Source organism: Tenrec ecaudatus, chromosome 8 (genome assembly GCF_050624435.1).
Source record: "Tenrec ecaudatus isolate mTenEca1 chromosome 8, mTenEca1.hap1, whole genome shotgun sequence".
Taxonomy (NCBI): Eukaryota; Metazoa; Chordata; class Mammalia; order Afrosoricida; family Tenrecidae; genus Tenrec; species Tenrec ecaudatus.
The window spans coordinates 157,223,785-157,238,580 of record NC_134537.1 but is presented as its reverse complement, the minus strand read 5'-3'; the positions used below and the strand labels follow the sequence as shown (position 1 = coordinate 157,238,580).

General features: G+C 42.9%; 1 long non-coding RNA gene across 1 annotated transcript in view; it reads right to left on the bottom strand.

Annotated features, from left to right (window-relative positions):
- Positions 1–11,527, bottom strand: part of LOC142454545 (uncharacterized) — a 197,721-nt gene extending 186,194 nt beyond the window's left edge. The window contains exons 1-2 of the long non-coding RNA XR_012785702.1: positions 11,402–11,527; positions 4,028–4,127 (exon numbers count right to left, since the gene is read on the bottom strand). This is a non-coding gene — a long non-coding RNA (uncharacterized LOC142454545). The remainder of the gene's footprint in view (positions 1–4,027; positions 4,128–11,401) is intronic.
- Positions 11,528–14,796: the final 3,269 nt, after the last annotated feature.

Below are 14,796 nucleotides of genomic sequence, written 5' to 3'. Positions count from 1 at the left end.
ACTCAAGCCTGCTGGTGACACGGAGATGGAACAGGGCCAGGGGGTGCTGTCTCCTGGTAGATGTGGACTCACTGGGGGTTGGAGCAGGTTCGTTAGCAATGAACAGCCTTAGCAATCCTACGAACTGAAAAGATATCCAGGAGACTATGGTTTAAGATCTGGACAGGGCTGGGGGCACTTTCGCCATCATTCCACCTCCCCGACTATGTGTTTCCTTGAAAGGGTGTTATCTAAGAGACAAAACAGTTCTAATGGGTCACCATCCCATGGGTTTTGAAATGGGGAAGAAAACAAAATTCATATTTTATATTGAGTTTTTGATTACTCAGCAAGTGATCCCTGTCTCCTACTTCCCCAGCTACATTTGGCAATGCCTGGAGCAATTTTTGGTTAGCATCACTGGGAGGGATGTGTTGGCATCTACTGAATAAAGGCTAGAATGCTGCCAGGCATTATGAAATGCACAGGACAGATCTACCACAACAAAGTGTTAGTCGTCAAAAATGTCAAGAAGCCTTGATTTCAAAGATGTGGAAAAAGTGAGTTTACAAAGACAGACAGACCATAGGAAGGAAAACCATTCATGTGACTATTGATGAACTTTAGGAAGAGAATGATGGAGATGAGAATGGCTACTCTGATGATAGACAACAGACAAGGGGGTAAACGGAGACATCGGATAGTGCAAGACATGGAAAAACGACAATAATTTATAAATTATCCTCGGTTCATGAAGGAGGGAGGAGAAGGGAGGGGAAAAATGAGGAGCGGATACCAAGGGTTCAATAGAAAGGAAATGCTTTGAAAATGATGAGGGCAACATATGTACAAATGTTTGAAACAATGGATGGATGGATGGATGGATTGTGATCAGGGTTGTATGAGCCCCCAATAAAATGATTTAAAAAAAGAACGGAGCTGAAAATGAAGGAAATAGATGTGTAAGGAGGCTATTAATAAAATGGATAGAGCATGGCCAGGTGAGTAGTTAGCTATAGAGAATAAGGAACAAAGAGCATTACATGAGGCTCTGATATCTGGAGACCCCATTCTATGAGGGGAGGGGCTTAGCCTCTGTGGAAGCCGTCTTACTGTGGGAGAGAAAGCACTGTGTGGAGGTTCCTCACTACTGTACCAGGCCTGCAACGTTCACACCTTGTCACTTGATCTCTCTGTACCCAATGGCATTTCCTCTAAAGGGCTAAGACCTTCTGCTCTTTCTCAGTCTGGATTCACTTTCTGTTTTATACAATCATTGTTACTGTGTGTTCCTTTCTGTTCTGCTCAGTTTTGTCCTTTGGGGGCATGCATTTCCATACAGGGAAGCCAACATGGACGGATTTATGAAGACAGCAGCTGAAATAATACACGGGAGCCCGGAACATCGATGACGAGAAGGAGGAGGAACATGTTCCAGAGTTGATCGTGGTAATAACACAACCTTTCTTAACATGATTAACTGTTGAATTTTATGATGGGTTCGTTTTTTTTAAATAATCATTTAATTGTGGGCTTGTACATCTCTTACCAAAATCCATCCTTCCATCCATTGTGTCAAGCACATTTGTACATTTGTTGCCATCATCATTCTCAAAACATTTGCTTTCTAATTGAGCCTTTGGTATCAGCTCCTCTTTTTTCTACTCCCTTCCCATTCCCCCCTCCCCAATGAACCCTTGATAATTTATAAATTATTATTACTTTGTCATGTCTTATACTGTCCGCCGTCTCCCTCCCTCCACCCACTTTTCATTATAGCTCGTTAAAATAATTTTTTTACAAAAGAAAGTATTGCATTGAACCCAAAAATAGTTATGGAAAAATTCCATTATCTCTTCAATGCCATTTCCCAAACCTTTTTGAAGCCCCCTCTATAAATTCTGCCCTATTTGAGGCACAAACCCAGCACAACTTAACAGCTAGAAAAAACTCCCTGAATTTAGAAATCTTAAGATTTATTGGCAACGGAGTTTTCTGCCTCACCTAACGTTGAGTGAGGCATTAGGCAAGGTGGCGGTATCAAAGGTCTCATCTACATGGCTGGCAGCTGGTACTGACGACCAGCAGGGAGCTCTATAGGCTAGGAGCCTCAACTTTCCCTCAAGGAAGGGACTTTTGAGTCTTATCAAGTGATTTGTGGCTGAGTTACAAGAAAAAGCATTTCCAGGAGACAAAACCCAGTTCACAGGACTTATTTAACCCCTGCCTCATCATGTTTGTCCAGGTCCTATCGATCAAAGATAACCACATGACCCAGGCAGAGTCAATGTGAGAGGAACAGTATACAGGCATGAATGCTGACAGGGATGGTTCACTGGAGACCATTGAAGCGACCGTCTATCACAAACCCTTAAAACCTTTTATCTGTATCTCCCTGCATATTCCCCACATTTATTTGCTTATGGTACCATCTCTTCAAGGGCCCAGACTGCGTTATATTTATCAATTCCCCACCACAGTATTTGGAACATAATAGGTGTTCTATAAATATTCCGTGAATTTTAAAAAGGGCCAGAGGAAGCCAGAAAGAATAGAGAGAGGGAGAGGCAGGCCGGGATAACCCAGCGTTTATTTCTGGAGCAGGACAATAGGACAAGCGATTTGGCTCTCTTTTTGTTTTGTTTGCCAAAAGGTAAAAATCTCAGTTAGTGTCTCAAACCACCCTAGTGCTCCAAAGATATCTTGCTCAAAATATGAGTGAGAAAATATTGGCCCAACTGTGATTCAGACTACCAACCACCAAAAGTTGTCGGAGGCTCAACACACACAGTCCCAGTGCGAGAGCCAAGAAAATTCCTGCTCGGAGAAGGATTTCTTTTCAGACTAAATCTAGCTCCTGGAACTCACGCTCTGTTGTCAGCCAAAGTCTGCCCATGGAGAAAACATCCGAAGGCTGCGTCAACAATGAATCAGATCTGAAGGGTCTGATTTATCATTTCAAATGGAAATGTCACTTCATCTCACACTCCATCTTTCCTCTTCATCTCTACTTGGAAAACACAGTCACCCTACTCCCCATTTCTAAGTGCTTCACACCTGGTGTGGCAGCCAAACCTTCTTCCCAATTCTAACGATAACATCTTGGCTGTAACTCCATTCTAATTGAACTTCCACACACTATATCATTCTGAGGGACCCACGGGCATCTCCATCTTCAAGTCTAAAACCCAAACCATCACACACACACACGCACATGCACACCCCACATAAACACATCACCCAAACTAGCTCTCCTTCTCATTTACTAAACATACTCAGGAGCATATAAACATCTCCCATATTATTCTAGTCCTCATGCAATTAGCCATCATAGCTTTCACCATTTTTACACCTCCATCTCTTCCAAGAGTGGTTACAACACCTGAAACAACATGTGTGTTTTTTTGCCTTAATCTTGTACCTTATACCGCTTCTCCGGTGCAGTAGACAGGGTAATTATGCTAAAATTAAACCTCTTCCAATTATAAGTTGCTTTAAATTTTTCAACGATTTTCTAAATCCCACGGGGTTCCATCTAAATGCCTGTAAGCCTCGCTAGTTGCTCGTGCTTTGTCTCTTCCCACCTCAGCTGTACCTTTTACTTGACTCTCCCATCTGAACTTCCTGCTGCTCCAGAGTTCTGAGCCTTCTGAAAATGCCCTCAGTGGGCAAGAGGTTGCCTTCCCTACCGACTGCCTGACTCATGCGCATCCTTCAAGGTAAAGATTCAACCTTAGGCGCACAGGCCCTCTCCTTAGACTTCGTGCTGTGTCTTCTTAGCACTACATATTTTCCACCAGTTAGTTGTGCACCCCTGCTCGGCTGCATGGTTGACCAGGCTGGCCATCTCAACCTGGCTGTGTGATCTCTGGGGCCTGAGATATTTCACGGTCCTCTGTGCGTCTCCAGAGTTGTGATCCACCATGGGGTCAGTAGAAAATCAACTCTGTTTTGCTGAAAGCCCACCCTTGTCTGGCACAGAAGTTTAGATGATGCAGAACCAGGGGTAGTTGTTAAAGTTTAACAAATGGGAAAAGTGCTCACTCACCCTGTGAAAGGCTTCTCTGCCTGAAGCAGAAACATCACAGGCAGAGGCCCCGCTGCTGTACTTTCTTCAGGTGCAGCTCCACACGCTAAGTAACTATTTCCTGAAGACAGATGAGAAGGCTCTGAATTAGAAATGCGTGTGCTTTAACCTTTCAGTGACGTCACCCTCTCCAGGGCTGAGGCTTGAGTATGTCTACTTAAAACCCATCTCAGTGTCTTTCCCACATCACACGTTCATGCTCGGGGCAAGTGTCTGCCTTGCGGTCCTTCTTGCACATCACTTCCTTTGGGTCTTCATGACTCTACCATCACACCTTGCCTCGAGCAGGAAGACTCCTTGTGGTCTTCCAAGACCGGTGCAGGCATTCTTGTATGAGGGATGCCCTTCCTTAACTTTAAAAGCAGACTTAAGTGTTCCTTCCACTGTGCGTACCTACCAATCATATTGCCTAGGTGTATGTGTCTCTCTGTCTTCTCGATGAAGCTATGAGTTCTGTGAGGCTAAGAACAGGGTCCTGTTCATCTTTAGATCTCCGTTTCTTTGTGTGATGCCCATAGTATAGGAAAGGAGTCCTGGGCTGCTGAAGGCTAGGCTTAGGCTACTGACCACAATGTTGGTGCTTCAAACCCAATAGTCATTTCTCAGGAGGGAGATGAGGGTGTCTGCTTCCATAAAGATGTATATTCTCAGAAACCCTATGTAGGGTCGATATGAGTTAGAATCAACTCATCATCAGTGTTTGTTTGTTTTTAGTAGCCTAGTAAAAGTTACTTTGAATTAATGCATATATTAATTTGAAAATAAATAATTTGACAAATGATTATCTCAAGAGCAGAGGAAAGAGTTCTAATACATGCAAATGTTGGATATTAGAACCCCCAAATAAATTAATATTAGCAGTAATATATTTATAAGTATACTCATGTTAAACTTATTCACTGAAGTTATCATTATTGGGATTGAGCAGAGACTCTTTTTTTCTCTCCAGTGGACTTTTAATGATGGTAAAGTTAATAAAAACTGAAATTCATAATCCTAAATTTTAAGCTCAGTTCTGCAACTCTGACTAGGAGCAAAATATTTAACCTCTAAGCATCAATATTTCTTCCCCAGTAGGATGAGTGTATAAGGTTTCATATTCTCTAAGTTTCTTTTAACATCTTGTTCCAAACATCTATAAACCCATGATCCTACTGTTCTCTCCACCCACTGAATTTCCCACCACATAGCCCACATGTCCCGGCCTTTAGCAATCTCTCATCACTTTCTGCATACACCTCCTCTTATTCTCCCCATTTGTGTCTGCTCCATCTGCTTGATTAGCTATATCTCAGATCCCACTCGCCCTTGTCCACCAGAACCATGGGACCACAGAATTCTCTCAAAATAACCTCCCACATCATGCCCAATGAGCTGTCTTCCCACCCTCCTGCAAAAAGTGTCTCAAGCTGGTTCCTCCCAGAAACTCAGATTCATCTGTGCTACTCTCTAAACACACACATATATGTATACGTATACATATACGTATGTGTGTATGAGAATAATGGTAGCAATTCTCAATAGTGCTTCCTAATTTTTTTTGAGTACTGTGTGCATCTACCACCTCACTTAATTTTCTCAATAATGCTTTAAAATAACTGGTGTTATTCACCATAATACTGGTACTAGTTGTTATTGATCATAATTTTACAAGAAACTGAGGTTCAGAGTATGCAATTTGACATTGAACTGAGTTTCCCAGAAACATAAAGTTAAGTAACAGGAGAGTCAGAATTTGTTCTCCGGTCTCCCGACTCCAGTTTTTGAATGTCTTGATTCTTTATGTCTCTCATCTTGGAGCTTAAACACATAGAACTCAACATGCTTCCCTGATTACTCCAGTCATTTCTACCGGACTACTCACCTGAAGCTTGGTGGTTTGAACCACTGCGTGGAACCACAATGTGATATTCTTTTTAATAAAAATCCCACCTAAAAAAAACAGATTAATGCAATACTGGCAGCACATGGACGCCCCACAACAAATCTAGAGCTGCTTCAAATACTGTCTATACTCGAGTATAAGCTGAGGTTTCCAGCACATTTTTAATGCAGTTTTTGTGGTAAAATTAGGTGCCTTGGCCGATATTCGGATCGGCTTATACTCGAGTATAAATGCTGACTAATTATTTGGCAGTATCAAGGTAATCCCAATATGAAAAACACAAAAATAGTTTAACAGCCAATCTCTACAAGATAGCAATGTTGATTCTAACTTTAGGGATTTGTACATCTATATCTACTGTGTTGAATGTCCTTTCCTACCCACTCTTCCTTATCTGAAAAATATCTATTCACCCTTGAAGACTCACATCAAATTCAAGTTTATATATATTTCCCCCAAATAGCCTAACCACTTTTGGGGCTCCAATTGCTTCTATGTCTCCCTCTAGCATAACCCTTTCAGCCTGCTCTATGATTGTCTACTTTTATGTCTTTCTCCTCACTACACCATGTTCTCCTTCGGAGCAGGCGACTTATTAATATTCCACTTTCTTTTCCCCTATGTGACTTGAGCATGTACATCACATAAGGTACTTTGAACATCTTTGTGAATGAGCAAATGAACTAATCAACAAATATTCCAAGTAGACTCCATCCAAGAGTTGATGTATCTCTTTGTCTCTCCAGCATGATGGGAGGTTAGGCTCCAAAGCTTGTATATTTGCACAGAGGAACATATGTCTCCCAAGAGTTCCAGAATTTCTAACTTGTCCTTTTCTATGTGTGCTAGTCTGAGTAGACTAGATAAACAAATCTATAGACACTCATGTATATAGGAAAGAACTTTATATACAAGAGCAATTTTACATTAAAAAAACACCCCGTCCCAATCCAGATCAAGTCCCTAAGTCCGATATTAGCCAATATTTCCAATACCCATCTATAAAGTCCTCTTCAGACTCACAAAGCACATGCAATGATGCCGAGCGCAGGAAGGCATCTCAGCACTGGCAGGAGTCTCCATGTGGCTTCTCCACAGGGATGTCTCACAGGGAGTGAACCAAGAGAGAGAGAAGTCTCTGAAATCATTGACCCGTTCAAAATGCATCACTGTGGTGCATAGAAGAGCATAAAACACAGAAGTAAATCAGAGGATTTCAAAAAATTAAAGTTAGCCAAGGAGTAGAAGATTCAGAAAGGACCAAGTTAGAGGGAAGACCTTTCCAACCTTTTTCCTAGTAAAGTGTTCAACAGTTATCAGAAGCACCACTCTAGTGAAAGTCATGTAGTAGGAATAAATCCATGAATAAAATAATTTAATAATCAGAGGAGATGCATGAGATTCTGTGGGGTAAGCTCTTTTCTAATTATTTTTTTCTAAAACTTCCATTTAAAGAACTATTCAGAAATTTAAAGAAAAAAGACATTAAAGAGTTGGCTCCAACAGTGTCTGTCAGTCTCTTATTCAGGAGAAGTGGAAAGAAGCTGTGAACTCTGAAAGTATAGAAACTGCACAGGGTTGGCCCCGATTGGTTGGATGTGCCACCTCTTAGGGAAGAGGCAGTAGCTCAAGCACATGAGTAGCTTCCTCAGGGTCTGGAACTTGGACACTCTTTCAAGTCATTGACACTGTCATACTGATTTGATAGCGTGGTTGCCAGAAAGAAACCATGCAATGTTACAAACCCCCAAGCCAAACCCATGATCATTGAGTCAATTCCGGCTCACGGCAACCTCATGTGCTACAGAGTAAAATTGTCCCTTGGGGTTTTTCGTAACTGTAATCTTTACAGAAGCAGACGGCCAGGCAGAAGCAGATGTGCTGCACACAGTGACAAGGAGCTGCATCTGGGAATGCCTTTCTGTTGTTGCATCTTAGCCAGACCTTTACTTTTTTTTTGTCTCCAAACTGAGATGAAGGAAAAGAGAAGAGCAAGTGGCTGTGTGACCCCCTTGAGGTGGGCCCGGAAGGGTGTAGCATGGCCATTGAACCTGTGGTGATCAAGACGGTCTTGCTACCGAATCCCTGGGCCGAGTAACTTCCAGAGCTCCAGCTCTTCAAGGGGCTGCAGCCTACTTCTGGCAGAAGAAAAGAAAAGGACTTGGCTGAGTCAGTGAGCCTCTCAGTGTCTGCCCTTCTGGATGGACTCAAAGTATTCCTGAAGGGATGTACAAAAGTTTCCCACTCTCTGCCTCTACCTGGCAAGGCTACTTACTGGGCCCGGGGCTGAGGATTTGTACCAGGTGTGCTTCACCACCCAGGTTTAATCAATACCTTCCCTTCAGCTCCTCCTTCCTTCCAGAGAGTTTCCCTGGTCAGAGTTGAACAAGACTCAGCTGTGTGTCTTGACTTTCTTGGCCCCCGGAGAAAAAGGGGTTTTGTTTTTGTTTGTTTTGCTCTCCTCCTCGCTTCCTTTCCTGCCTTGAAAAGTGTCTGGTAAGAGATACTCTGGACAGTCCTTTAGCGTCCAGCCTATGGTGCCAGAGGCCATTCTAGACAGGAAGACTTTTGCAGGGCTCCCACCCCAGCCTTCTCACAGGAGCAGCTGTAACACTAGGAGAATTGTCACCTTGTCCCACGTGTCCTTAGTCCTTCATCAGTCAGGTAACCCACTGCCAGGCTAGTTCTAAGTTCCTACCTTCCCCATCACCTGCCAGGGGCCAGAGCCTGGCCTGTGCTTTGGGAGCCACTATCCTCCATCCTGCCAGGTTCTTTGCAACTGTGTCTCAATCAGGTCCTTCCTGTGAACCTGAGCCTTCTTTTCACCCCTGCCCCAAACTCCTCAAACTGCATGTTAGTTAAAATCTATTGTGCCAACCTGGCTGATAAACACATGTGGGGTTAATTGAAGGGCAGAGAGATAAATGGCTTGTTGAGTCTCTTGATTTCTGAAGGTTGGACCAGGGTGTAGCTGCCTTAGCCAGTTCCCTGCTTCAGCTGGCAAGGCTCACTTCCTGCAAGACATCTCCAAGGAGAAGCCACATGGATCTACCCCGATGCAGCCCTGGGTGCTGGAGCACCCGTGTGGAGACCCCTGGTAGCACTGAGATGCTTACACATTCACTGACTTGGCTTTCCTCCTGCAGTCAGCATCATGTGTGTGTCTTGTGAGATGGAAGAGGACTTTGTGGATTGGTGTCAGACACATGCGTTAATGTTGGACTTGTGGTCTTGGGGAGCACTGGGTTGGGATGTTTTCCTGATGTGCACTTAACCTTTATATAAAACTTTCTCAAATACATGAGTTTCTGTAGATTTGCTTCTCTAAAGTACCCAGACTAACACACTGAATGACAATTTTCTACTCTGAGAAGAGGGGTCAAGTGGCAAGGACCCATGCCCCACCCACCATGTATCACCTGTCACTTCCACTAGGCAAAACTCCACAGGCCAGCCTGCCACTTTCCTCCATTCTTAACCCTAGACATTTTATATGTATAAATACATATATATATAGCAATATGTACTTCCCTATACTTCCTTATGAATATATAAGGAGAGTTCAAAAAGTTAATAGAAAAATTCCATTAATGTGGTAGTTACATAATTTCATGTCAACTTGATAAATAAATGTAGGGCTGGAGTCTAGCCTGTCGGTCAGATCACAACCTGATGATGCCTCCTAGTGGGCGTGGCATTCTCATGAGGATTCTGAGAACTTCCTCTCTCTCAGCTTCACCTTCCTTCGGAGGAAATGCTCAAAGAGCTGAAGGAGCCATGTGGAGATCTGCACCAGCACTGAGAATCATCTACTGCCACTGGATCCACAAGACTTCACCCACCGGCCTGCAATCTTCCTGCATTCAGCACCATTGTGAGTCGGTACATGAGTCTGAAGAGGAATTTTTGTACTAGTATTGGACATATGGGCTAATATCAGACTTAGGGACTTGATCTGGACTGGGCAAGCATATTTTCTCAATATACAATTGCTCTTTGGGATAAAGTTCTGTCTTACACATACACACGTGTCTCTGGATTTGTTTCTCTAGTCAACCAGACTGACACAATTATCTTTTTGTTGTGGTTAGGTATCATCAAATTGATGTCAACTGCAGTGACCTTGTGTATAACAGAATGAAACACTGCCTTGTCCTGCACAATCCTCACAATCACTGCTGTGCTGGTGGCCTTTGTTACAGCTGCCATGTCCATCCATCTCCTTGACAGTCTCCTGCTTGTTCACTGACCCTCTACTTCACCAATCACAATGTCCTTCAGGGGCTGGTCCCTCCTGATAGCATGTCCAAACTATGTGACACTCAGACTCTCCAACCTTCCTTCTAAGGAGAAATCTGGATGCCCTGCTTCCAAAACAGATTTATTGGTTCTTCTGTAGCCCACAAATATTTTTTTTTCATTTTCAATTTTCTCTTTATAACAAAAAGACTCCTATAAAAGTTGGCCATACAATATAGGTACCACAGAGACCCACAGAACAAGGATGAAACTTATTTTAAGATACAAACCTACAAGATATCTTTAAATATTGTATTTACATATGTGCGTGTATGTACTGTATATACTTGAGTATAAGCCGATCCGAATATCAGCCGAGGCACCTAATTTTACCACAAAAACTGCATTAAAAATGTGCTGGAAACCTCAGCTTATACTCGAGTATAGACAGTATTTGAAGCAGCTCTAGATTTGTTGTGGGGTGTCCATATGCTGCTAGTATTGCATTAATCTGTTTTTTTAGGTGGGATTTTTATTAAAAAGAATATCACATTGTGGTTCCACGCAGTGGTTCAAACCACCAAGCTTCAGGTGAGTAGTCCGGTAGAAATGACTGGAGTAGTCAGGGACATTTGCAACAGTATTATTTGTTGTGAGCTGCTCTCGGATGACACGTGTGTAGAGTAGATCTACTCCTTTAAGCTTTCAAGTCTGTGATTGTTAGGATCAGCAAGTCTGTCTTCAAAGGCACCTCTGGGTGCTGATCCGCCCTACCACCCACCCTGCTCCTCCAAATTAGGTGTGGTTATCGCTCTTCTCAGCTCAGGAGTGTATGCTCCTTGCTTCTTTTGTATTCTGTCTAATCATTTCTTCTACTCTAAATTGTATTACTTTCTCAATTAATAATATTTCCCTGATCCTCCCTGTGGTCCAGAGCCCCATTCTGATTCTGGCCCTATTCTCTTCCTAGTTTTTTTATTTTCCCCCAGTGGGAGGATTTAATCATAGCACAGCCAACCAACAGAAAGTTCCTGATGAAAACGATAGGCTTTGGGATGCAGGCAAAAATTCTGCATTCCCTTCAGGACCTTCTAGTCTGATTTAAAAAACAATCTATACGTTAATTCTCAGGTGCTACCAAGAAGGTTCCGACTGTCAGTGACACAATATTCAACAGAACAAAACACTGTGTGGCTCTAGGCCACCCTCACCATCATTGCAATGTTTGAGTCCAGAGTTGCAGCCCCTGTATCAGTCCATCTCATTGAGAGTCTTCCTCTTTTTGCTAAGCTTCCTTTTTACCCAGCATGATGTCCTTTTCCTGGGACTGGTGCCTCCTGATAACATTTAATTTGAGATTAATATAGGGAAGAGGAAGAGTTTGCCTGTTGTAATCAATACTAGAAATATAACATAACTTAAGTTTTAGTTTGATAAAAATCAAATGTGGTAGTTACATAATCTGTTGTCCGTTTGAGACTTACAAGTGAAAGGGCAGAGTTTACCTGTCAATCAGGTCGCAGCTTGATGATCTCATTTGGAGGCACTAAGGAGATAAATAACTCACAGGAGGCAGGTCACTCGCTCAGTCCCTGGGAGACATTGCAGCTGACAAGACAAATGGAGCTAGGCTTGGGCCCTGGATCACTGAGATTCTTATACCACTGCTCGATTCACAAGATTTTCCACCCACTGGCCTGTGATCTTCCTGCATTTAGCGTCATTTCACGTGTTGCATTACTCTGAAGAGGAATTTATAGGTTGGTATAGGACATATGGACTAATATCGGACTTACGGACTTGATCTGGACTGGGCTGGGATGTTTTCTCAATATTCAATTGCTCTTGTATATAAAGCTCTTTCTTATACACATATGAGTTTCCCTGGATTTGTTTCTTTAGGCTACCCAGACTAACACGTCCAAAATGTAACAATAGCCCACTCCCTTGCAGTAAAATTACTTTTAAGGCGAATAAGCAGAGATGTTCTAATTCAGGAAGGAAGCTAGCAAGATCATTAAGAGAAGTCGCCAGACAGGAAGCACTCCCAGCCAGAAGCCTCAGCCTCACTGGTAGTGCTCTGGTAAAGCCTGGCACAGATGTATCACCCCAATTTACATAAACAGGGAGCAGAAAGCTTCAGGGGATGGGGCTCCAATGGCCCCAGGAGAAATGCAGGTATTGATAATCACCTAATGATCATTACAAAACCTGCCTCCTTAGAGAATCAATTGTAGCGAGTGACATTGTAAAAATGCCTGCTAATCTCTTCCTGTAATCACTGTTAAAACAACAACAAAAACTATTTCTTGTCTAATATGGGGTCCCCCCCCATAGTTTTATTGGTAAGTAATTTACATATCCTATAATTCAATAGTTCAACCATATCACTGGGAATTGTACAACCACCACATCGTTTTAAGAGTACACCCCCCCCCCCATGATCAAATTTCCTTTAAGATGATTTAAGCAATCAAAATCCATTCTAATGCTGGCTCCCCACTCCCATCTTCATTAGTTACTCCCCAAATTCCCTCTTCCTCCCTATCCTTGCCCCACTCCCCGTATCCTCAATATCTCCCCGTGTCCATTATTATCATTATGCACACACTCCTCCTGTGCTTCACAGCTGGGAGACTCAACAGAAAGCAAAAATTTCAGTAAGGTGGTTGGGTGAAAACACAATGGAGTACAGACAAAAACACTAGTGATGCGGAAGAAGGAAGGCTCTCCAACAAGAATAAAAAAGCCAGGGAAGACATTTCTGTCATGGAACCAGTAAAAGAGAGTTGAAACCAGAACAAATTCAGGTCACGTCTGTAAGGTGGTCACCTGGTCAAGTATCGAAGTTCAAGGTTTATTGTCTTGCTCGGTCATGACTCTGAAACAGCTCCGAGGAGAGACCTGAGGATTTTCCTTCTACAAGCGCTTGCAGGACTAAACAGAATTTCTGGAGTGGACCTAGTCTCTGGTTTTGGGTCAATACAGTGACAGACGGCCCAGAACAAGATGAAGTTTGGCCATACTTGCTACTCAAGATCTAGCTGTCCTTCTTCCAAGACAGATTTGTTTGCTCGTCACACATGTCAGTGCCTAAACTCAAAGATCCCAGCAGAGCCCGGGTTGTAGCCTCAGCCTTGAAATAGTCCTGAGACCCTCTGGAGTACCTCACAGTCACTTTCGGACCTCATACATATTAGTGTGTTCGGTCTTGTTTCTCTCGCACAGCGGTTCTCAACCTGCGGGTCACGACCCCTTTGGGGGTCAAACGACCCTTTCACAGGCCTTACCTGATTCATAACAGTAGCAAAATGACAGTGATGAAGTGGCAACGAAAATAATGCTATGGTTGGGGGTCACCGCAACATGAGGAGCTGTGTGAAAGGGTCACAGCATTAAGAAGGATGAGAACCACTGCTCTGGACACAAGCGAACTTTTGAGACTGAAGAGCCAATGCTGTCCCTCACAACAATATAACCCCCTCCCAGGGGGATGAACAACAGAAAAGTGGGTGAAGGGCAACAGAGGATGATGTAAAATATGAAAATAATAATCTATACCTTATCGAAGATTCATGAGGGAGGGTGGGCCCGGGAGTGAGGGGGGAAATGGGGAGCTGATATCAAGGGATCAAGTAGAAAGAAAATGCTTTGAAAATGATGATGGCACCATATGCACAAATGTGCTTGACACAATGGATGAATATGGATTCTAATAAGAGATATAAGAGCCCCCAATAAAAGCATTTAATAATATATATATAAATTGTTCTAGAGCCATAATTATACTTTTAAAAATATGTGAAATCATCATTATCTGAACTGTATCCTTTAAACTTTTTCCATTTTACATCTGAGTCACATGTGCGTATTGAAAGAGCCACCCATGACTCATGAGCCAGTTCGCCAACTCTACTCTAGACAGCTCAGCCTACCATAAACCAGTTTGCATTTCACTGGGAAATGGATTCAGTTACCAAGGTCCTAAGGCAGCCTCCTCCCACAAATGATTTCACAGAAATTCAAACGTCTGTGACTGTGAAACTTTAGAGACAAAAGGGAAGCAGAAGCTTACTGACAAGCACATTATGAACTCTTCGTGTTTTGTCTGAGAGTCTGATTAAGGATACAGACCTTTGCCCTAGAAAACTGCACATATAAACATTTCGCATATAATTTTTAGAACCTCCAGTGAAGCATGCCTAGTATTACTCCAACCCACCTCGTTATTTGTACATGAAGAAGGTAATGTGACACACAATTATCTCATTTTCAGGTTCTTCTAATTACACGGTGTCACCTTTCCCAGTGAAAACTCCAACAACTGAGTACTTGGAAGAGTCAAAGGGCATGTTAAGGATGTGATGGCAGTGGTAAATACAGAGGCAATGCTGTTCTTTCCACCAGGAGACCTGGGTTTGAATCTCTGCCAGGGAATTTCGTAGGTAGCCCACAGCCATCTGTCAGTGGAGGTTTGTGTATTCCTAGGAAGATAAACAGTTTTCAGTGGATCTTCCAGACTAAAAGGGACAAGGCAAAAACGAACCGGAAATCTACTTCTGAAGCTCAACCAATAAAAACTCTCAGATCTAGTCACGATTGGTCA